General features: G+C 39.9%; 1 protein-coding gene across 2 annotated transcripts in view; it reads left to right on the plus strand.

The window, feature by feature from the left end:
- The window catches only part of TENM3 (teneurin transmembrane protein 3), a 1,264,289-nt gene that overhangs the window by 285,139 nt on the left and 953,076 nt on the right, over window positions 1-26,074 (plus strand). The window lies entirely within an intron of this gene.

Below are 26,074 nucleotides of genomic sequence, written 5' to 3' on the forward strand. Positions count from 1 at the left end.
CGCGACGTCGCCCGGCTCTCCCAGGGCTAGCGGACCACTGCGCTAATCCAGAAGCTTGGGGCGTGCAGAGCTCAGCGCCCCAAGCTTCTGGGTGCTGGCAAGGTCTCCGCTAGCCCTGGGAGAGCCCCGCGACGGCTAGCGGAGACCTTGCCGGCGCCCAGAAGCTTGGGGCGCGCTGAGCTCCGCACGCCCCAAGCTTCGGGATTAGCGCTCCGCTAGCCGTGTCTAGGCTGCGGATAGCAGCCTGCTTCCCGGAGCGTCGGGCGCCCTGAAAGCAGAGCGCCCGGCACTTCAGGAACACATCCGCTGCGTGGAGAGCCTTGCAGGAGTTCCCCGCAAGGCTCCCCACGCTGCGGATAGCAGCCTGCCGCCCAGCGCGAGGGGCGCCCTGAAGCAGAGCGCCCCTCGCGCCGGGCAGACATCTGCAGCGTGCAGAGCCCTGCAGCAGTTCCTCACAGGGCTCCCCACGCTGCGGATAGCAGCCTGCTTCCCGGAGCGTCGGGCGCCCTGAAAGCAGAGCGCCTGGCGCTTCGGGAACACATCCGCTGCGTGGAGAGCCTTGCAGCAGTTCCCCGCAAGGCTCCCCAAGCTGCGGATAGCAGCCTGCCGCCCGGCGGGTGGGGCGCCCTGAAGCAGAGCGCCCCGCGCGCTAGGCAGACATCAGCCAGCCCCACAAGCTCGGGGGACAGCAGGGAGGCGCAGCGCCACTATCCCGCTGTTCCTCGACCTGGTTTGGTTTCCCTGACCTGCTTTTGGGGGGGAAATAAAGGGAAAAAATTTTTCCTTTATTTCCCCCCCAAAAAACTAGGCGCGTCCTATGGTCCGGTGCGTCCAATCGTGCGAAAAATACGGTAATTGATAGTCTCCTACCATCCGCCTGGTTTCTAGTTTTCTTAGACACTCCCTTTTTTCCTTCTCCAAGGCACAAGAGAGAACTGCCTATAGAAAATGGAGGAAACAGACATGGCTTAGCATAACAAGATAAAACTCCTGTTGGATCAGGTTAAAGGGTCCAGCTGGACCGCAGTGCAAAATTACTCTCTCTCCTTACTTGTGAATCTCAACAATTCATGTTCAGAGGCACACAGCATCTAATACTGAAGGTTATAGGTAGCCATCAATATGTACCCACATGTTATTTGTCAACAATGCTCAGTCATATGTTGTTTTTGTATGCAAGGTATCTCATAATAAAAATGATGAGAAAGTACCTCTGAAACATGATTTGCTATCATTTCCCCCCTAACTTTAAAATAAGACCAAGCTAATGTATACAAAATCATATTTACATCTTATCCCATTTTGTTGTTAGAACAAATCTGTAATGATAACTAACAAGTAAAGATGTGGCACCATCACTGAAAACTCTTTACCTTTTTAATATACAGCTTTCTACAAAGACAATACTTTAGGGGCGAGCCGATTTTATTTACGTATCAATTTAGTATTTCTGTAACTTGAGAAAGAAACCTTAGGGTGCATCATTTTCAGGTGCTTGATATTACCTACACTATTCCTCAACACCTGAAGATTAACTGGTTAAAAATGCAAATAATAAAACAATAAAGTATGATGGAAAAGCAATTATATGTCTACAAAGCAATATAATATATTGGGTAGTTGTTAACACCTTTTGACTCTTACATCAGCCTCCTAACTTGTTGGGGGGGGGGGAATCAAAGGGAATCTAGATGAACATTGGTGTTTAATTTTCCCCATGCTAAATTTCAGACTCAATTGGACATTCAGCAGCTGAGAAGTGGCAGGGACTATTAGGTTTTTGATTTTTTGTATCTGATAATAGAAGACACTATATTCCATTAAGTGACCCTTCTAGATCTTCATCATACTTGTGGTGCACACATTGTCCCTCATGGCTAAGGTATACCTTTTACCATGCTTAGGGTTTATTTGCAAAGCTTTAGCAAAGCAAGGGGGCATATGTAAGGTTGTTTCCATTGTTATTTCAGACTAATTCAGATGTTGCCTGAAATATCACTGTTAGCTGACTATTCCAGATACAAACATTATTAACTCCTGTAAGCAGAAATAGGTGGTTTTGGTGTTTGCTCTGTATTAGCATTTTGGAAAAATCTGGATTGGCTTTTAATTTTTGATTACTTTTTTATATATACTGATTTCATTACAACATGTTTCTAGGATGTAATCTCAATACATGGGAGAGGTGTATAATAATTTGCTGATATGCTTTCTTTTTGTCCTAACTCTAATTAAATCAGTTTTATCTGTAGCATTTAAGGCTTAATAATATTAATCCCTTTTAATCTTACCTGTTATCCTTACAGTGCTATTCTAACAACAAAAATGAGATAATATTTAAATACAAATTTTGTATACATTAATTAGTTTTATGCAAAGAATATCATTTTATTGCCCTTTGAAACAATAAAAAACTGGTAAATGGACATTAATATTTTTTCTACTTGTATATGAGTCTCCTTTGAAGCTAAACCTTCTGCCTATTCTCAGGCTTCAACTTCTTTGACTTTCAAAACTAGGGTTAAATTATTTACAGAGTAATAATTGAACAAGTTTATTCATTAAAAAAAAGTCATATTGTGTTCAATGAAATTTATGTCCATGTAAGTATGCATTCAGCTGCATCTTTAGTGAAATAATTTCTATGTAGCTGGATTCTTGTAGTTAGGCTGGATCCACACTGTTTAACATTATTAGAACAATATTAGATACCATTCTAAAACATCACAGGGCATACTTGTAAATCAAATCTTTTTTATCTTGGTTTCTTTGTGTCTCCCTGCTGCTGTCTGCTGTTTGCTCTGCAGCGCCTTCTGGTGTCACATTTTAATAATGCATTAAGAACATTAAAAGCAGTATGTCACCTACATCATGACAACCATTCCTTAACCCTTTTTTAACTTTAAAAACCATGAGTATAGATCCAACCTTAGACTGAGAACTGTAATCAGGTTGTAGTGGCTCTTTGCAGGACAGCTGATCCATGTGTTTAGGTCCTGCTACCCAGATCACATTCTCCCACATTCTCCTTAAAATTAGTTGGTCACATGGATGGGCCTTTTGAAAGAATATGCACAATGAATGGAATTGTTTTAATGCTGTTATTGTTGGGTAAACACATATTTACCCTTAGGTATTAAGAGGAAGGGGGTTTTTCCTAGCAAGAAACCAAGTTTTGAAAAGGTTGTAATGTTTTGTAACTAAGTTATTTCATAAAACTAGGAAATGAGATTTCATATGTGAAATGTGGCTATATACCACCAATTCAAAAATAGAAAATAAGTTGATGGAAAGAGTACGCTGTTTTTCCTAGGAGACACTCCTGGAAAAATGAACGTTTTCTACAATAGTGAATCCTCCTAAGGTTAAGAAATTATTTTTTGCAATCTGTTCATACATAACACATAAGACATCTCTATTCAATACACTTCAAGCCTGAAGGGTTTGTCATGCAGAAAATAGTATGAGAAAAATCTCATCTTGCTCACAATGAAATACCCTGAATTCTTTTTGACTGGCTTGTTGCATTTTACTTAAATAATTAGGACCATCTGTTCTGCTATTAAAAAGTTCCAAACATTGTGGCAGACGCGGATATGATTGCAAATCATTAAGCATCATTCTGCAAAAATAAATATGTACTTCTAAAATTAACATGGGGAAATGTTCTTCTGGCACAAACATTTAAACCATATTTGACCCAATAAATGCTTTTCATCAAGCATTTCACAAGCCTTATGTTTAGAAGCCAAGTGCCCTAACTTGCAGGTGCTTTTCAATATGATTTCTCTTTACTTTTTCCCTATATCCATAATCTTAATTCTTAGAAATATTATGGATTTCCTCTACCTTTCTTCACAATGATCTGATTTGGTTGTAGTGATCTATAAGGTGCCTTCCACAAAAAATGCTGTATGTTGATGAAGAATGCTACCAGTTTATCTGCTGAAATTTTCAGGAGGTTTTGTAACTTCTGTGCACATGTATGCACATTCTCAGATCTATTTCAATGGTATTCCACTTCACTCTCAGTCCTGACCCCCTCGCCCCCCAAAAAAACAGAAGCAGAAGCTTTGACATCATGAAGTTCATCCCTTCATTTTCTTCATTGCACATGGTGGCCAATGTGAACCCATTTTTTTTCTTGGTGGAGGCTTTCCTATATGCCCCATGATCCTGGTTCATAATGTCCTGCAAAAGATATGGGGTAGCTACAAAGAAGCAACCAGGAGCTTGAAGTGAGCTTCCAATTGTTCATTTGAAAGTGGTTGATCGGTGCTGACAGAGGGACCCGTGACAATTGGCTGCATTAGGGACTCCTCCACCGGGAAGTCCATAGTGCACCAATTTGCATCAAATCCCACTTGCTAAAAGGAAGCCTTACTCCATTGTTTTACCAATTGATTTCAATGGAAACTGCTGTTCATGCTTCCACCACCAACCAGCTCATTGGCACTGAGAGCATTCCTACAAAGGAGGTAGTTGAAACCATCCATCAGCTGATGGATGGTTTAAGTGACTCCCACCCCTTTGAACTTTGATTGGTGTCCTTCATTTGATATTATAAAGACTCAGTTGACAGACAGGTGACCAGTCCCATTCACATGCCAAAGTTGGCCCATGGAAAGTATGGGGACATATGGATTTGGCCTACTAGCCAGTTCCAGTTCTCCTCCCACCCCACCACCACCACCACCCCGTGCTATAACTACATGTTAGACAACCACAGGATTAGTTCAGCACATCACACAAAATCATTTTAATTGCATTTGCTGTGGGGTTCTTTTTTTTAAAAAAACAAACCAATTATGCAAAAGATTCCTGCATTGCAGGGGATTGGACAAGATGGCCTTAGTGCCCCCTTTCCAACTCTACAGTTATATGATTCTATGAATAAGCCCCCATTTCACTTTGACAGAGTGGTTAATACCATAAAGCAGTTTTACTTTCAACTGTTCAAAGCAGGGACCACGTCTTACTATGAAGGTGCTTGTAGAATATCTATAAAAACACATGCCTACCAGGACTCAGTTGAACAGCTGCTCTCTTCATATACATTTTTAATGTTAACATTGTTTACAGTACAGCAAGTGTTATTCAGATAGCAAAATGGCTAGTTTCCTAAAAATACCTAGAATAAAAGTGGTTCAATCCAGGTGCATAAGATGGTATCTGTATAGCCTTTGGGATTGAATAGAATGACTTCTGAATACCTATTTTCTTTTCTATGCCAAAGATAACAGACATTGTTAAATAAACCCATTAGGTATGTTGTTAAGGTAGAAATGTAATTGCCGGAGCACTATGTTGTGTGTGTGTGTGTATGTGTGTGTGTTCTGTTTTACCATTGTGTTCCCTGTTGGAGATACATGCCCTGTGGCAAAGAAATCAGAAGTGAACCCAGAAGTATGGAAGGAAAGGTGATGAATTTTTAAAAGCACATTATGTGGAAAAGTGCATTTCAGATTTCTTGTATCTTCCCTTGAAACCTTAATGAGGCTTTTTCTTTCTTGCATGATGCAGGTGGGGGGGAGGTTTGTGAGAGAGGGCTGCCAGATATAAAATAGAATTGTATTACTTCAGCCACAAAGCCTCAAGTCCCCATATCCCACCATACAATTGTACAATAAACAGATGCAAAAACAGTGAGCGCAAAAGGGGAAGAGGGAGATCCACTTTACCAAGCATCATAATTTTGTGCCACCTTAAAGGGACGATACAGCTGTTGTTCAAAGGATTATGTTTCCATTGTCATTTCAAACACAATCCCTCTCTTTCGTTTCTGATAATTGATAACAGAAAATTGTAATGAATTACTGATTGGGGGAACTCTTGACCGTGCCTACCAGGATTTCATGGCTACTGGGGAGACTCTTGAAAAAGTAGCTCTGGCAGTAAGGCACCCTGAAATACTGCTTTTAACAGATTTATTACATGAAGTAATTCCAGGCAAAGACAGTAATATTTTTTAAATGTGGGTTGTTGTCCTTCCTTGGAGGTTTTTAAGCAGAGGTTGGATTGCCATCTGTCATGGATGCTTTAGCTGAGATTCCTGCATTGCAGGGGATTGGCCTAGATGGTGCTTGGGTTTTTTCCAATTCTATGAATCTATGAAAAAAACTGTTTGGTTCTTTTGCTGTCACAGAATCCTTTGGAATGGAAGGGTAGAAATTTAAGAAATAAATAAACTATTACTAAGGTCTTCTAAAATAGATAAAGGATGGAGTGCCTTGCTCAGAAACAGCATCCTGTAAAACAAGGATGTAATCAAAGTCCAGCTGTAGAGCTCAGTTGTTTAGAGTGTGGTGCTGATAACGCAAAGGTTACAGGTTTGATCCCTGTAAGGCAGAAGTTTTCAACCTTTTTGGGTCCATGGTTCCCTTGACCAACTGTAGTCTTTTGGTGGCACCCCTCTGGGACTCAGGAGCCCAGTTATGTCACCCTTGCCTGCAGAGCTTTCAGCCACACACCCCTCACTTGTGGAGGGTTCCCTCAGCCTCCTCTCCTCTTCTCTGGGCAGCCACAGCTGTCCCGCCTCCTCAAAGAGCGATGCCTCCTCACACTGCCCCACAGGAGCCTGGGAAGCACACACACCCCAGCCATCCCCAAAGGCATCATTCACCTGAGGAGCTTGTAGCCAGGGCTGTTGCAACAAACAGCGTTACAAGCCTTTGGGAGGCAGGGATGTGAGAGGGCACCAGAGGAAGGAAGGGAAAGAAAGAGGGATAGAGGCCAGTGTTGCCTGCACCACCCCGATCATCATTCAAGGCACCCAAGGGTGCCACAGCACACTGGTTGAAAGCCACTGCTGTAAAGGACAACTGCGTATTTCTGCATTGAAGGGAGTTCAGCTAGATGATCCTCGGGTTCTCTCCCAATTTCATGATTCTATGATCAGTCTATACCAGGGGTGAGGAACCTCGTACCCAGGGACTGAATGGAGTCCTTCTGGCCTTATCTGAAACATTCTCAAAGCCACACCTTCCCCAGCCACATTTCACACCTTCTTGAGCAGTTTTGCCTGGCTAGTTTGCATCCTTGAATTCTGAAAATGCCTGAAGGACAGCAATCGTTCTGACAGTGTGTGCAAAAACTTGACTACTGTACAAAGGTAAAGTTTACATTTGTTGCTCTGTCCAGTTTTGCATCTGGCTCTTCCTAACCCTGGTATGCAGGACCTGGAAGCTTGTACAGGAGTGAATGTGACTCTTTAGCTATGAAGACTCCCTATCTATAAAACATTAGTAGTAAGAAAAGGATACCATGCTGCCTTCATCGTTTAGCTCAATTGAATTTTAACAATATTTTTATTCATTATTATTACTAATTTTAAAAAACAAATGAACTTAAACCTATCCAAGACCAATTTCTGCATTTTATCTTCAGAAAAATCAGGTATAAATGAAGGCAGTGAAACTTCCTCTTAATTTTGCCAGACTGTCATTAATTGATAGAAGTCCTTTTGATTCTTTAATGTATCCATTAAGAATATTGTTATTTTCAGTGTGTAAGGTAGCAATCCCATCTGCTCAGAAAGATTAAGATGTTTAAGAGTGCATACAGGGCTAATTCTCTCCCCCCTCCCCCACCCAAAGCAATGGAAATAGATTTACTGCTTAAATTAAGCCACGTGTGGAGCTAGGTGAAAGTTTGTTGAAGCTCACAATCTAAACAGATGTTCTTGTAATTTGGAGCATCATTTATAGCACACATTTGAGGAACACAAATCATACAGAGGCAGTTTACATATGGGGATAAACAAACCCTAGAGAAAGACAAGTCAATGTGGGGTGCTTTGATAAACTCCTTTTTATTTTTATGTGTTACGTGATAACAAACATACTGTACATGATAACAAATATAACAGCATATACTATATTCATAATATTCAAAATCAAACTTTTATATATAATTATATTCCATTAATTAGGTATAGATTTATATTAAATCTGCAACAAATCACTCTAAACAGATAAATATATATTTATAAAATCTGCATAAATGTAATATATAAATTATAGTAGTAATTTATTACGTCAGCAGTGAAAGGGGGTTAAATAATTCTAAATTAAACCTTTCTTCATATAACTGAGAAAAGGAAATCATTTCAGGGGGTTTTCTGTCTCCTGTCTCTTCATTTCACCAGCTTTGTAAGTTTTGCAATAGTTTGCAACATGCCACATCTCATAACCATTCTCTTTCATTGAGAATTTAAGCAGATCACAGGTAGCAAATTTTGGCTGCTCATAATTATTTTCTAGCTAAAGGAAGACAATTTGGTCAAATCTCATTTATGTGCTATCCAAACAATACTTGTGTGAGATTCAATGGTGCTGAACAATCTATTCTCTACAATCTTCAGTATCTTCCCTCAATAAGGTATGCAAATCTTTTGCTCCCTTGCGAAAGACTTCCCCTACAGGGTACCCTTCAGATACTGAAGATTACAACTCCCAGAGCTTGCCCACCCATAAGGCAGGGTGAAGCAGCTGCCTCAGGCAGCAGAGAAGCAAGAGGCAGCACCCCCCACGCGTGCCCCACCCTGCTGCTGCCAGTGAAACAACCCAGGTAAGGGAGGTGGGCACAGCATTCCATTGACCAGGTTTGCCACCTGTCTCCCCTGCCCCTAGGGGTGGAGAAGGAGTGGCATCAAAGCTCTATAGAACACTTCCGATCTTTCAGAGACAGAAAGAGGGGAGATGTTCCACTGCCCAGCTTTGCCACCAGGGAGGAAGGAAGATTTTGTGTTCTTATATCTGCTGGAAGCTGCCCAGATTGGCTGGGGAAACCCAGTCAGATAGGTGGGGTACGATGATGGTGATGATGCAAGAATTCCCCCAGCTTAATCCCACCCCCCGGTGGTGTGGTGAGACTTTTCAAGGGCTTCTCCTTAAGAAGTCCTTAAAGAGGCTTCTGCCCTCCAATGCAGGGGCGGCGGCAGGCACCAAAATATACTGGGCTGCCCCAACAACTACCATGTTCCTTCCCAACCATACTGGGTTCCCGGTGAGGCTTTTAACCATGTTCAGTGGTTCTTAGGGAGAGGTCTGCCCTTCAATCTATTATTAATTGGCCATCTAGAAACAAGGTAAAAAATAGGGCTCCAAAGTGATTTTAATTCATTTTTAACAATAGTGTGCATGTATTTTTTAATAAAAAAAAAATCAGGATTCTTTTTTATGCTCAGTTGGCCACAGGAGTCTAATGAGCAAATGTATATCTGGAGGGGCAGTTTTGGTTTGTTATTGTTTTCATCTTTATTAATATTTGACTTCCCACAATCTTGACTAAGCCTTCATACAATTCAATTCTTCACCTTCAAAGGGTGATTATATTTTTATTTAAAGCCACCTATATTGTCATTATCAATATTTCAATCTGAATGAAGATCAGCATGCACTCCTGGTTAGAATAATTTAAAAAACAGCTAGTGCTAATATTAGGAAGAGTAGGAGACTATATCTGAAGCTGGAGTGATGCAAAGCTTTTATGCATAGAGAAGTATTAAAGAGCACTAATTGCTTTCTGGATAATCATATCAAATACTCCTTAATTTAGTTCCATGCTTCTCTTGGATTCTCAGGTGAATGGTATATTATAGGAGACTCCAGTGTTTAATGCTTTACACACTGTTGCCAACATCTTATATTAATTGGTATAAATATTTTCTTTCTTTCTTTCTTTCTTTCTTTCTTTCTTTCTCTCTCATCTATCTATCTATCTATTTATTTATATCTAGCGTAGAGCTGAGAAATGGAAACAGATATCCTTCTGTAGCTTTTGAATGCCATTCCAGTGCTTCACTGAGATGATGGGGCATTAGAAGGTGCTTTACTTTCAAGTACACAGCCTCACTTTCCTTTCGTGTAGTCTCTGACCTTGTCTCTAATCAGTTCTTCAGCAGAAGCAGGGCACAGAATTTCCCATCTGCCTGCATTTAGAATGGTAGACAATATTGGACACACCAAGGAGCCCCAATTTCAGTTTAGAATTTTTGATCATGACTTATTTCCTTTCTGAGCTGTTGTGGTTCATGAAAAGACAATAGGGGTGTTTTAGTCTGGTGTGCTGTAGGCTATTTTGGTTGACTTGGCCTTCTGTGTTTGTCTCAGCTAAGTTAGTTATTTTTCTCTCTCAAACAAACCAGCAATGACAACATTTCTACAATAGCCTCTTATATATTCTATCCTTGTTGTATAAATGAAGTCTTTTAGAATGTAAGTGTTAAGTTGTGGGTGAACATGTCAGACGACACAGCGATTCTTTTAACAGCTCTTCTTTATTCAGATGCCAGAACAGAACTAGGCTGAGGAGCTCAGTCAGCCTGCTTATATAGAGCTCCAGAACAATGCAACTGTTGCCATTTTCTAAAACTATCCAATCACTGAATGTCACTTTTTGATCCTTCATTTGCATAACTATCTACAGTATCCCCCTGCTGGCCCAGGGTGAGAACTTCAGTACATAACAGTAAGTCTCAGGGCAGGAACTGTCTTATTTTTATTGATCTGTTATGTGAAGGGTGGGATAAAAAATAAATAAATTAAATAAGGATAACTATCATTATCATAACATGCAGAAACCTTTGGGCTCAACCAGAAATTAAAAAAAACAAAACAGAATGTCTGTATAATCTCTTGTTCATTTAGCTGTCAGAGTGGTTGCCTGTTTGTTGATTATTTAGGATATCAATGTTTTAGGTAGGGTGATATTTGCAACATCCGCATATTAGTGGACAGCAAGATAAATGAGCTTACTCTCTCTCTCTCTCTCTCTCTCTCTCTCTCTCTCTCTCTCTCTCTCTCTCTTTCTTTCTTTCTTTCTTTTTCTTTTAATAATTTTTATTGAATGACTTTATGTTACAAAAAACAATACAGCCATAGTACCACTAAATATAATTAAGAAATAAAAATTACATACATCAATATTTAGTTTGTTATTTGTTATTTACCATCTTATTTCCTCCCAAACATTCCCTACAAAAACATACAAAAACACACCCACACCCGCACACAAAATGATAATAATGAAAGTAAATATTTTTCCCCATTTATCTTCCAAAATCTTTTCTTCAACTTTGACTTCCTGTCAGGTCCCTTTGCATATATTTTATCTTACAATCGAATGTACACAAAACATTTTTACTCTCACTTTCACTGCTACTCTTCATGGGTCTTCAATTTGAACCTGTAGAGTTCAGGAGTTCAGGAGAATTACTTGTCAATAAATAGCCTGCAGTAGTGGCGGGCAGAGTGGCTCTGCATTGTTGATCTGCCTTCCCAGTACCATGTGTTGCTGCTGGTTAATCAGAGGAAGAGGCACAAGACAGCAGGGAGATCAGTGCAGGCACCATGCCTGGAGCAGTGGGTTAGCTCCACGGTTCTGCCTGCACCACACCAAGCTCCCTGCTGCCTTGACCCTCTTCCTCTTGGTAACTAATAGTGATACAGGTAAAAACAAAGGTAGAGGACCCCTGTATGGTTAAGTCCAGTCAAAGGCGACTATGGGGTTGCAACGCTCATCTCGCTCTCAGGCCAAGGGAGACTGTGTTTGTCCACAGACAGCTTTCCTGGTCATGTGGCTAGCATGACTAAACCGCTTCTGGTGCAACAGAATACTGTGACAGAAGCCAGAGTGCATGGAAACATGGGTGGCACTGTAGTCTAGACCACTGAGCCTCTTGGGCTTGCTGATCAGAAGGTCAGCAGTTCGAATCCGCACAATGGGGTGAGCTCCCGTTGCTCTGTCCCAGCTCCTGCCAACCTAGCAGTTTGAAAGCACGTCAGTGCAAGTAGATAAATAGGTACTGTTGTGGAGGGAAGGTAATAGTGATGCACATCATTGAGAAGCTGGGTGAGTAAAACAGCCGCACCTGCCCCACCCACCTCAGCCACCCCACCACCATGATAGCTAGTCTGCTATGTATATTAGTAAGATTGGGAGATCATGCAGTTTTCCTAGTTTCTAAATCTTGTCCAGCTGTCACCAAGGGCAAGTCTGTTGTCCAGATATGAATTCATTTAAAACAATCAATAAGAATCTTTCCTGCCGTGGATCTTTTAATGAGTGAAACTCCCATGGTGCCATTTCGCTAGTCAGTCTTGGGTGCTTCTATAGCAAATTTAGTGTTCCTCATGATGTCTGATCAAACCATTGTGGAAAATATGATATAATAGGAAAGTAAATTCTTCCTTAAGTGGAACTCATTCTGCATTATCAAACCCAGATGTGACAACCATCAATGACTTCACCCAGGATGTAATCTGAATGGCATCAGCCATTCCCAAGATGTGGGAAAGTCGTTTCAAGCCTGCTCTATATGAAAATATCTCGCAGAGCTGATCTGATAAATGGATTAAATCTTGACTATAGGTTCTAAAATTCTTGTTCAGCCATGAACATCGTAGGTGGCTTTCATTAATTCACTCCACCTCGAGCTTCAATTCTCCCATCTACAAAATGGAAATCTGTGCCATGTGCATCCCATAACATTATTCAGAGTTTGAAAACAATAAAAGAATACACACTTTGTACATTATTCTATGCCAATTTAGAAAACTACTGCCCTTTTTTGTCTTCTAACAAACATTCCAAAAATCTGCATGGTGTTACCAAGGAGCTTGGTTCAGCTGGCACTCTGCACATACCCCGAAAAGACATGATTCCCTTCCCTTCACCCAGCAGGGAACTGTGCAATGAGTGTGAAAGCATAGACTGGCTTACCTCATTGTTAAGAAATTATTTGTACTCCTGGGATCAAGAACTGCAAAAACCAATTTTAATTCAACATCAATAATTTATTCTTTTGAATAACTTGATAGTAATATCTTCAATTTGTATCTGTGAAATACTAAATGAGGCAGACTGTGGCATACAAGGCTTGCGATTAGCCACTCAAAGAACTGCACTGTATAGACATGATGCTAAAATCTCAGATCACAGTGGAAATTGGGGAACTTGCTCCCTCTCCTTAGAACAGGTTACTTATCAATATTTCATCCCTTTGTCCTCTCCCTGTCACCTTTGTTTCCTAAATCCCACTATCCTTCTGCCCTCCATGGTCCAAACCCATGCCTTTCAACTTTTTCCCTCATGTGTTTGGGCCTCCAATTAAACTTGCCAGATTATTAGTGTCATTCTCTGCTTCATTTACAGCAACCATAAGAGTGCCTGCCTTTGTCTGGTGCTATGTCTATCATAGCAACAAGTTAACTGCATGGACAACAGTGGTTTGGGTAGCATGTATTAGTATCTATATTTGAACTTGCTATTTTCCCTTTTTGTACGCGTTACATCTGGCAGTGCAAACTGTAAAGCCATTTTACACAATGACCAATAAGCATCCCACCCCCCTTTTTTCAATCCAAATTGCCACTTAGTTGGTTTTGCTCCACCTACCCACACAAAAAGGCAATTCAAGTAAATATACGGTGCACAATATTCCATGGCACAAAATGAGCACCAGATTAAAGATCATATGTCTATAGTTCCACATGCCATTTGCAAGTTCATGTAACAAGCAAATGAGGGCATGCACAGGCTTAGCAATGAGAGAGCCATGTGGAAATCCAATAATTACAAATAAATAGCTATGGTTTCATTTAACCAATAACCTGGTTTTTCCCCCCTTCCAGATAACGAAAGAGATATGATCTGATGTACATGGTTTATTCAGTCTAGTAGGTATCTCTTCAAATACCATCACGTTAAAAATCAGCCAAATCAGAGAAGCATCCATTTCTCATGCTTGCATAAATGGAAAAGTAAAATGTGCATGTTGTACAACAAGCTGGTTGCATGGGAATACTGGTCGTTCCCCGTGACTGTGAAACAATGATTCTTGCCTAAAGCAGCATAGTAAGGCTTTTCGTAACTCCCCCCCCCCCCCTGCATAGTAAAGACAAAATGTGTTATAGGATCCTCTGAGATTTTAATTAATTTCAAAAAGAAAATTATTGCATTAATTTGTTTTCTTCAAATATAATTTAGAATTACTAATTCAGTAAGGCTTTTCCCAGTTGCCTTTAATAAAATGATAGAGATGGGCTTATGGGAAGAATCTTAATTGTTCAGCATTCTATTTCTGTTTGACTCATTTTAGACCTTAGTTATTAACAAGCAAACTGCTGCATGTAGACCTTGGTACCTGATTCAGATGTCTGCCTAGGGTGGTGGTGGTTTTTAAAAGTTTTCACACACACACACACACACCTCCTTTGCCAACTGGCTGAACATTGCACTTGTGATCAAAAAAGTCTGCTCATCCATGAGAATGCATTCTATCCTAGTATTTACTCAAATACAAGGCTTTTAATTGTGTTTGACCTTTTCGTAGACCAGTTTTATGGATACAAAATACAGTCATATGTATCTCTAAAACAAAGTGAATGGCTAAATCCATTATATTATTTTTCTTTCTATGATGAAGTTACACATCAAGAGAATCATCCAGTCAATGGCACAAAGGTTGGAGAAGGGAAAGGACCATGGCTTGCATGACCTTTATCATCAGTGTTTTGATACTGCAGTTCCTAATTCTCTGGTTACCTGTGTCACTAATAGAAAATAGAGCACTTTCATCTTTAAGCTGCTACATATAGTTGAACGCTATCATGTTCCATTGTGAAACTAGACATCAAGCCAATCAAACATTGCAGTGGCATTTCTAAAACATACATGGGTTGTCCTAGATGGTTTTATATCTATGAGAGCAACCTAAACATTAATTATTGAAAGGGTTTTTAATTCTTGTGTTATCATATCTTTATTATCTTCATTAATATACATGGAGGTTTAAAATGTTATTTAGAAAAGTTGCTTGCCCCAAATTTCAGCTCAGGAAATCATGCTGATTATTTCTTTCTAAGCTAGTTTTACTGCAACTCATTCAGAATACTATTATTGCATAATTGATATGCTATATATTACATAAAATGATAGCTATGTAGCCTAGAGAATGTTACACCGCCCTCCCTGCCTACGACATATTTTCACTGGTTATTACTACCTCTACTCTTATATTCCCCTTGGTTCCATAAACTCATTCCCAGTGCTCCCTACTCTACCTTATAAAAAGCAATATTCAGAATAGTGGTTTGCATGACCCCCTGATGAAGATATTAACATAATAAAATTCAAAATAGTAGCAATTAATTGCACATATATTCAAAATTCAATTAAAACTATTTAGTTAATTCCACAAAATTCTACAAACTTGAGTCAGTCCTTTAAGCCTCTTACACTTGGAATAGAGCTTGTTGAGCCCTCAGGTAAAACTCTAGCTGTTTTGATCCCCACACTGATTTGATCCCCATACTATTGTGCCAGGGATTGTGAAGCACCTGCTGCAGCTTCCTACTTTTGTGTAATTATTTGCTTCTGGAAATTATTCTGGAAAGAGAAACATAGCAGCTTTATATTAACAAAGCTGGAGATCAATGTTAGGTGGGGTACCAGGTAACAAAGGTAAATACAAGCCAAAATGGGAAACATTACCTAGCAGTCAGAGGAATGTAATGCTTAAAGCCATGAGCTAGTTTTGGACAATCATCACCCTGAGCAATGTTGTGAACAAATTACTGTGACATATTCTTCTACATCACATTGGAAAATGTATTTATCCAAACAAAGTCCAGCCAGCATTTACTGGACTGGGGAATATTTCACCTAGCAGCGAAACCATCAGAATAACATGCAGCATGCTTTGAAAATGAAAAATATTTGCCTGGTCAAATCTGGAGGTCTCAATGCAATCGGTATGAGAAACATTCAGCATTTTGACTTGCCAGTGATAGAGCTGTTCTCTGCACTTTTAGCCTCAAGGGAAGTACCACAATGCTATATGACCATGAAGGTGTAGTATTTTGTGGAAAGGACACTGAGAGTTCATGTAGCAGTAAATCAGGACCAAAGTAAAATCTACCTATGCACACCTGAATAAATTCCCCTGCTACTCTATTCCTGAAAATTGTACCCATACAAATACAAGTAAGTGCTGAAAGAACAGAAACACAGAAAGCAGGTGCTGTTTATTTCGCTCTTGGGCTTCTTCCCATTTTACCTTTTGTGGGTGTGTTGAGCACTGCAGATCTGTAAACATAGTGCTTGGTGTTAAAAACACAAAAACAAAACTCAGAGTGAAATGCCTCTCAGAATGCACTAATACCTATATCAGCTCAAACTTACATGTTAATCAATTACATGTGGTTAGTGAGCCTGCATTAATGTCCATGAGAGGTAAGATCCACTTAGATCTCAAAGTAGCTGTCTTATTACAAAAGAATTTGAGAAATAGACTAGAAAGAGAAGTTGCTGAATTGCAACATATTACCAAACTTAAAACCATGGAGAGACCTGGTCTGAATAGAGACATTGGATTCTTATCTCATTATACATGTTAATGAATTTTTAGCCATTTCACCCATTGCTTTTTCCTGTAAGACCAATTGCAGTCATTAACAGTCGTCAACAGGTTTACCACACCTATCAGCCAATCAGCCATTCCCACCACACTTCTGAGTAACACCTCTCCCCACCCTCTCACTATATATAAGGGTCTGGTGACTTCTGTTTCAGTGTATCTGAATAAGTGTGCATGCACATGAAAGCACATATCAATAACAAACTTAGTTGGTCTCTAAGGTGCTACTGGAAGGAATTTTTAAATTTTTGTTTAGACTACGGCAGACCAACACGGCTACCTACCTGTAACTTATCCAGAGAGAGCACTCATGCATCAGCTGGAAGGTGAGAAAGAACTGAATGAACTTGGAGAGGGGAAAACTGAGAAAAAGTATAACAACAGCATACATTTTAAAAACCACACCAAACTAAATGAACCAGAACCAAGCCCACAGATAAAAGTATCTCAGACATGAAGAGAGCTATTGGCCTGGCTGTCAAGACAAGAGACTTGCACCCTTCAGAAACCAGTACTGAAAATACTTAATCATAAAACAGAAGTGTTGACAGATTTTCCCACATACTGGTAATTAATTCTGGAGGCCTGACTGTTGGAACAACTCAAAAGCTTGCCTATCAGTATCAGAACTACAAGTCTTAACATTTCCAGGGGACAAAATAGCCAGAGCCTTAGTGAAAGTAGCATAGTGTTAAAATGATGGTGGTGGTGGTGGTGGTGATATATTGTGGTATAAGATCCTTCTAGATCTATGAATGTATATCCCATACTTTCTTATTTAGGAGAAACAGACAGAAAGGCACATTTGATTCTCTTTTGAAAAATTGACTTCTAGTAGAGACCAGTTGAACCTCTGTAACATGGGGCGGGCTACTAACAGCACACATCTGAATGATCTCAGTGATCGGGCTGGGATAATATAATGGTTCGGGTATCATGGACCCCAGTGGTTCAGGGATTTATGTATCAACACCAGTACCTTGAACCTGGCCTGGTACGATATAGGCAACCTGTGCAGATGTTTTAGCAGAGGTGTCACATACTGTCAGCCATCCACTGCATTCTGCACCAGCTGGAGCTTCTGAAGCAGGCCTGAGAGTATATAAATCTCCTGCAATCACAATGACATATGAAGGGATAATTTCACTGGCCCCACTATCTCTATTATGTTTTCAATGGCCCAATCCTGTCACCACCTTCCACCTGTTGGAACTGAACTTATATAGTGGGGAGCCTGCTGTACTTTTATAGGCTCCCAACAGAATGATTTAGAGTTCTGCATGAATAGTGTTTCTTACTGCCTATGTTTTGAATTGGAAATGATCTATTTTACTAATCGTTATTTTATTTTAATAATCATACTAGCAAAACACCATATGTGGGTTTAAGCCCTCCACTCAAAGGCAGTGTTGTGCCTTATGCTATTGGAAAGCAGATAGTGTGCTTTAATGTATGGGGAAATGAGCTACACACAAATGCCCAAATAAGAAAAGCATTCATTATTATTGTGTATCAATTTTTGAACATCCAAGGGGGGAGACGTTGGTTGCCTTTTGCTTCTTTTGTTCCTCTTATAGTTTCAGAAAACTCACGGAGGAGTCCTTATTTCCGCTTATGTTTCTTGGATCCTGGCCACTAGATTTAACAAGCATAAAAATAAATGCTCCACAGAAGTTTCTCCCAGAACTTCATCTCTTGCTGTTTGTTTTTGTAAACATAGTGTAACCTCCTCCTGCAGAAATTAATTACAGATGGTTTTTCAGCTTCCTCACTATGTGCAAGATGGTCATCCAAACCACTATATAGCTCCACTTAGTGACAATTTATAATCATTGCTAGCATTATTTCACACTCTTTACTACTATAATCCAGAACACATATTACTCAACTGAAAGTAATTTTCAAATTATTTTCAAGTAAATGTGTTTTGTTTCAGGATGGGGAATGATAGCCATAGTACAAACCAATATCTGAAGGCTTTTGTTTATAGACTACTGTAGTCTAACCAACAGCAGAATGAAAACTCCTTGTTTAATTTTGTCCCTGGGTTAAATTTGTATATTAACTCCCAACCCTCTTTTAAAAGTGCAGTTCTGAAAGCAATATTAAATGCCCTTACAATGCAGATTATTTTTCCTGTATTTTCAATCAAATGTGGCAATGTATTGGTGCTAAATGCAATTCCATGCCTGTTGAAGACTTCCCAAAATGATGTGTAAACAATCAATTACTTCTAAAAGGAGATTATTGGCTCTATGTAACAGCGAATAAATTAACAGATTGAGACTGCAATGCTTTACACATTCACCAGTCAGTAAGCCCCACTGTACACAGTGGGAGTTGCTTCTGAATAAACATGCGTTGAATTACTCTCTTATAAATTCAGATATTTGGTCTTAATTGCTTTCCAAGGAAACCAGCTTTGCTCATCAGTTGCAATGAATAACTAAATGGACACACAGAGAAACAGAAATCAGTTTTAGGATTAAATAATCTTTAGAGCAGTGGAGTTGGTGAATAGGAGCTGAGAGCTACTACAGTTAATAGACTTGCGAAAGAGTAGCAATATGCTTGTAAGACTTGAAACACCTGATCAGTAAAGTGGTGAGCATCTTTGCTTTTACTAGACACCCTTAGAGAGGGTATTAGGAGGGCGCTGCCAGTGGTTGTTCAGTGAGACCAGGTCATAAATCTTCACAGAGCTGAAAGCTATTGCAAACAATAGCCATCTGATTTCAAGTACCTCCATCATTAGAAACACTGTCCTTCCATCTACACCTGAAGCTGGTTATTTGTGCCCTTCTCATAAACCATCTGAGAAGAAAGCTCTTTCTGAAGAAGATTGTTTTCATTTTAGTTCATATTCACCACTCTGTTTCCCTTGTGTATTACAGGGCTCTTATTTTGAAACGAAAAGAGCAAATTTCACCCTAAATAGCTATTACAGCATGTACTGTATACAAGCACTTCCTATTCACTATTAACTGTTTATCCCAATGGAAGCTTTCACAGAATGTTTCCTCATATGGATGTTTAGACGTGTCTTGTGGAATAAGTCTCTGAACAATTGTTTTCTGGAACATACAGTGGTACCTTGGGTTAAGAATTTAATTCGTTCTGGAGGTCCATTCTTAACCTGAAACTGTTCTTAACCTGAAGCACCACTTTAGCTAATGGGGCCTCTCGCTGCCGCCATGCCGCCGCCACACAATTTCTGTTCTCATCCTGAAGCAAAGTTCTTAACCCAAGGTACTATTTCTGGGTTAGCAGAGTCTGTAACCTGAAACATCTGTAACACGAAGCGTCTGTAACCTGAGATACCACTGTATTTTAAAGCAGTAGAAAAAGAGTTTGCTTCCTTTATGTGACAGGAAGAACAGCATGTAGCATTCTGTTTAAAGTAAAGCTTCTTTAAAAAGCATGACCAATCACATACATTACCCTTTCCCATCTAGGTATGATGGGATCACTGCCATGTTTAACAGAGCCAGTGGGGCAATTAGGACTGGACTACAGGACCAAAGCCATTTAAGAACAGATAAATTCATGGAGGATAAGGTTATCAACAGATACTAGCCACAATGGTTGTGTTGTCCCTCCACTGTCAGTGTCCATATGACTCTGAATATCAGTTGCTGATAATGGCCTATTGTGTTGTGGTGCAGTAGCTGGTTTGTGGGTGTGTGGGTTTGTACTAAGTTGAGAAGGGCAAACTTTTTCCAGAACAAACTACCATACTTGTCTGTGTTCTGAACTAGGAGGAACCTTAAGAAGATAAGCGGTAAAGTGTTGATATATTGTAACTGGATTTTAGACTATGTATTAAAATGGAGACAGTTATTGCATAATATATTTCTGTCTGGATTAATACCGGCAATCGTTCCACAGCTATGACCTTAATAACAATCCTGTAAATCAGAAATGCCTCAGCAGTTATTTCATTTTCTGTACCTCAACTCTGTGAAAAGGAACCTTGATTCCTTTCCAGTGTTTTTTAAAACATGAGCCAGACAAAGCTAGAATAAACAAACAAGGAAACTTTTTGAACACTGGAAACAAAAGAAGCCTGGAGCTCAGAAGGAGATGTTTAAACGGAACCAGTTTAGGGCTAGTCCAAATTGAGCCTAATTTAGCTCATGTTAGGAGAGAACATTTTGAACCAAGATGTGGGGATCTATTTATTTATCAATGTCCAATAGCTTTCCACTTATTCCTGCAGAGATATATGTCTTCCTAATCATTAAAATCACATATTCAGGATACTTTTTGTCACAGGTATGAGATAGATCAGGGACGCGGGTGGCGCTGTGGGTTAAACCACTGAGCCTAGGACTTGCTGATCAGAAGGTCGGCGGTTCGAATCCCCGCGACGGGGTGAGCTCCAGTTGCTCGGTCCCTGCTCTTGCCAACCTAGCAGTTCGAAAGCACGTCAAAGTGCAAGTAGATAAATAGGAACCGCTCCGGTGGGAAGGTAAACGGCGTTTCCGTGTGCTGCTCTGGTTCACCGGAAGCGGCTTAGTCATGCTGGCCACATGACCCGGAAGCTGTCTGCGGACAAACGCCAGCTCCCTCGGCCCATAGAGCGAGATGAGCGCCGCAACCCCAGAGTCGGTCACGACTGGACCTAATGGTTAGGGGTACCTTTACATTTTTTTTATGAGATAGATCTAGGTAACTATCACAGTTCATAAATTACTGTACATCATTAATTATCATTGCATGCCCATTTCCTCCCCCCCTTTTTTTGTATTTTTCCCATTCATACCTCTGACTTAACTGTGGTATTGCTTAACAGTGCCCCAGTCTCCACTCAAAAGCACACATTTAAGCAATACCATGCTGATCCAACTGTTTATTTACATGTAGGTTAACTGATCAAGAGCTCCTACAAAAATGCTCCCTTCATTGTCAATCCAACAATACTCTTTGCAAATCTGTGAGTGTGTGTGCCGTTGCTGGAGTCTCGGGCGGGGGGCGGGGGGGGGAGGACATCCACAATAGGAAATAGGAAATTTTCACTTTTGGCATTAAGAATTGCAAGTATTTGAGACGTTGCTGAGAACTCTAGCTTTCTCAGATATTTGATTGTGTTTACTATACAGCCATTTCTCCTGTTTTTTAGCTAAAATTGCACTAGTTAAAGCTAATAACCCTTGATTCTTTATGTTAAGATTACCAGTGCTTATCTCACCTGTAACCTTTAAGGAGAGTTCTCAATAGGTTACTATCTTATTTGAATTAAGAACTGCAGGAGAATTGGCTGCCTATTACCTTATTTAAGGTTGCCCATCACTTTAATTATATTTCATAACCAATAATGAACACCTTCAATAATATTTAATTCAAATCATGATGCTGAGCGTAAAATTCATATCAGGAGACTTCATTAGAAGTTTTAAAAGTAAGTTCAGTAAATGTGCCTCAGAGAATATATGTGATGAATTTGTAAGACTATTTAAATTAAATCTGTATATTATTATGAAAAATCCACAAGAGACACACAATTAGGCAAATACGCTTGATGAGGTCAGGCATCATTGGGCACTTATTGTTGAATGCTTTATTATATGTTTATGCTAAATATTGGAATAAATGAAACATATTTTGATCATGATTTCCTCTTCAATTTATTTATATATCAGTCAACAAGGTATTTCATTTTTAAGATCTACCTATAGATCCTGCGGCACTCATCTTGCTTTACAGGCCAAGGGAGCCAACGTTTCGTCAGCAGACAGTTTTTCCAGGTCATGTGGCCAGCATAACTAAACCGCTTCTGGTGAACCAGAGCAGTGCACGGAAACGCCGTTTACCTTCCCGCTGGAGTGGTACCTATTTATCTACTTGCACTTTTTGGAGTGCTTTCAAACTGCTAGGTTGGCAGGAGATGGGACCGAGCAACCGGAGCTCACCCCATCATGGGGATTCGAACCATCAACCTTCCGATCAGCAAGCCCAAGGCTCAGTGGTTTATACCATAGCTGTGCATAATTTTATGAACTGATATCATGTCACCTCTCACTCACCTTTTCACTAATGCAGGATATTACTTGCTCCATTCCCTTTGAGTGTAGGGTCAGTGATCTCTTTCCTGCTGCCCAACAGGGTGTGTGGTCGTGTGTGTGTTTGTGTGTGTGTGATGGTAAGCACACGTTCCTGTGTTTGAAAGGGGGTAGGGTTTGTGCGAGTGTGAATGTGAGTAAGCAAGTGTGTGCTTAACTGTGAGACGAGCATGTAAAACTATGAGACATATGTACTGAATAAGAGTATTTTTGTTCCACAGCAACTGGAATGTCAAAAAGCATAGAACTGTAGAGCTGGAAGGGACCACAAGGATCATCTAGTCCAATTCCTTGCGATGCAGGAATATTTTTGCCCAACATGGGGCTTGAACTCACAACTTTGAGACTAAGAGTCTCATGCTCTGACTGAGCCTGTCCTGGCCAAAAGTGTCCATGCACATCTCCATGTGGCCTTTGAGTACCAAAAAAATTGCCTATCTCTGGTGCAGACAATAACCTGTGGTCTGTCGGTATTAGACAGCGCCTTTCCATGCAGTGGAAAGTCTGCTTTGTCAGCAGTGATTTCTTCTCTCTGATATTCTAAAATTTGATTTCAGAACAGTAATGAACTGTTGCTCACAACCTTTGCTCTGAAACAAATCCCTTCATTGTGCAGTGCACAATCTTCATGGGACAATGTCATAACTTTAGCCTCATTGCTTAATGATGAGAATAGCTATAACTTGGCTGTGCAGCTTGACATTTCTTTGGAGACCGTGACTGTAGCTATCGCACCTTAGCAATTCTCAGCATAAAGCTTTGTTGTTTGCTAGACCAGTCCTACTTTTCTGGCATCCCACGGACATAAAACTCTACCTGCTTCAGTGAGTCAACAGAATCCACTTAACCTTTTCCCAGCATGATCAACACCTGCTAACAGCATGGGTGCTACAGGCTGGCCTGTTACAGTTTGCCCTAATGGTGACTAATTTTTGGTATTACTGTTTCAGTAAGTAGGGGGAATTTGTTGCTGCTGAAAATCACCTTGCTCCAGCTATAGTTCCTGTGGGGATCACTCCCACTGAGGAAATGTGGTTACCTTTGCAGCTTCTAGCTTCAAAGGAATAAGAAATTCTTTCACAGCATTGTGCACCACTCATTTTCACAGTGCAGAAAAATAGATAGTTTCCTGTATGTTACAATCTACAAACTGAACTGTGAGGGGCTTTGTGTGTTAATTTTCCTGACACAAGATGGAAGATGCTGAACTATTTAGTTCTGCCTATCCTTAACTGTCATATCACTTTTCCAAGTTTGGTCCTTCATCTCTGGGGTTTTTTCATGTTTATTCTCTCAAAACACCCATGTTAGCAAGATGATCTCAGAAGAAAATAGTATGGCAGATTTTAGTTTACTTTATTTTCTCGTATATTTGAGTTATAGGAGAGTGCTCAGTGCTGTCATTTCCCTGAGCGTTGTGTTGTACGCAAACAACAAATGGAGTAGTTTGAACACACTGGGATAATAGCTTATGTTATCTGCATACTCATTACAATATGAATAAATTCCCTGGAACGTGGCCTGCAGCTTAGAGGGCCTTTGGAATAAGCAAAAGTAAATAAAGGTAATGAAGATGTAACAGTAGCTAGGGTAATTATTTTCATACATGAGCCTAAACTATAAACGATGCAACCTTGATTCTATCCTTGTAAGTACGTCTAACAGAGTTCAGTATGACATTTCTAAATGTGAAGAAATCCATTCTCACAGTGCAGTCTAGCAGAGCTTTTCTGGACTGTATGGGGCCTTTTACAGACTCTCCGAAAGGAATTATTTACAGAGCATTTTGAGAATAAAATCACTTGCATCAGTGGGGAGCTTGACTCCACTGTTATAGCAGATAAATCTCAAGAGTTGTCCAGAAAACTGTCTAGTCCTGTTGTGTTGGATGAGTTTCAGTTAGTAAGGCTTCAGGAGAAATCTGAGCAGAAATGTCAAAAACAGTGGAGTAAATAACGTAATAATTTGCATAATGTTTGCAGATTAGAAAAAACAATAGTGAATACTGTTCTCACTTGTGTGATTTCCTTCCCTGGCCTCTGATGAACATGCAGCCATTTTCACTCCCATTTCCATTTGAATTCTATGACATCTCTAATTCCTGCATAGCTGTTTGAAAATATTATCATTTCATTGCCAAGTCAGCAACATTTGTTTTCAACATATTTGCAGTCTGACTTGAATTTCATTGTATGATGAATCAAAGTTGCTGCTGAATTCTGTCTTGAATGAAAACTGAAGGCAAAGTGGAAGAGTTGCATTTATGGATTTATAGCAGAGAATATTAAATGAGGTTCTTAATATTCTGCTCCCAGCAACCCCCTCAAAACATTGGTTGCTTTTTCTCCGATGTCATCTTGAATATACTCCACTTTCAACACAACACCATACATACAGAGGTTTTCTAGAACTCTGGTTATGGCAGGAAACCCATAGCACAATGGAAGAGCATCTATTCCCAGGTTCATACCCAGGCAGGACTGGAAGAGGCACCTGCCTAAAACCCTGTCAGTGTAGACAATAATTGAGTTAGATGTACACCACTGGTCTGACTCGATAAAAACCAGCATCCCTGTGTTTCTATGTAGATTAAAGATTAGAACTTGCACATTATGAATGAGTGCTTACACATAACGTGTGTGTGTGTGTGTGTGTGTGTGTGTGTGTGTGAGAGAGAGAGAGAGAGAGAGAGAGAGAGAGAGAGAGAGAGAGAGAGAGATATGAAGACACCACAATGCTTTGACACTGGTAAATTTGGAAAATATTTCATGGTTTTTGAAAGAATTCACCCCTAATCACAACTTATTCTCTCAATTGTTTTCTTCCCAGTGCTAGAAAAGTAATGAAAAGAGTGTTTCTAGGACTGCATAAGTTCATTTTGAAGGCACTTCATGGTCCAGACGTTTCTGTCAGGTTCCCCTTTCTTCACATCTTGAAGCTCAAAATTAAGGTCATTAATTCTGGATGTCAAGGAAGAAAAAGCAGATCAGTCAGCTGCTGAAGATAATTGAGTTCTTTGTGCTTTTCACCTCTAGATTCCTAGCATATTTCTTGAAGGAAATCTTGATTCCTTTTCAGAGCTGTCCTTTCTTTCACCTTTGTACTTCTGTGTGTAAGGTTATGCCGCTGAAGTGTGCATTTGTCCTACTATTGCTTCCCCCATTCTCTTTGCATCGTTGTTTGGAATCCTAGGAATCTGGGGTGGCAAGACATTTAGTGCTGTTTGATTTAGTGTATTTTTTGGTGTCTGATTAGGACCCAATGACTTTCTTACGCAGTGAAATAAGCGTCATTTTCCTACTTAGCAAACTAGATGCTCTTTGTTGTTGTAAAACCAATTATTTAATGGAAACTACATCCCTTTTATAGACCTCTTAAAACAGAAAATGGTTTCTTGAGTGTGTCTGCTCAGTATCGGTATTTCTAACATTTCTGGTATGAAACTACAGAGCTTGAACATAATTTTTCATTCACAAAGTACTTTAGATTCTATAAACAGAACATAAAGGTGCATTTGGTAATGACTGTCAGGGAAAGACTGGGAGCACTCATTTTCTAAATAAAACAAATGAAAAGTTTAAAGAATGCCATG

Source organism: Podarcis melisellensis (assembly GCF_964234715.1).
Source record: "Podarcis melisellensis genome assembly, chromosome: 9".
Classification (NCBI taxonomy): Eukaryota; Metazoa; Chordata; class Lepidosauria; order Squamata; family Lacertidae; genus Podarcis; species Podarcis melisellensis.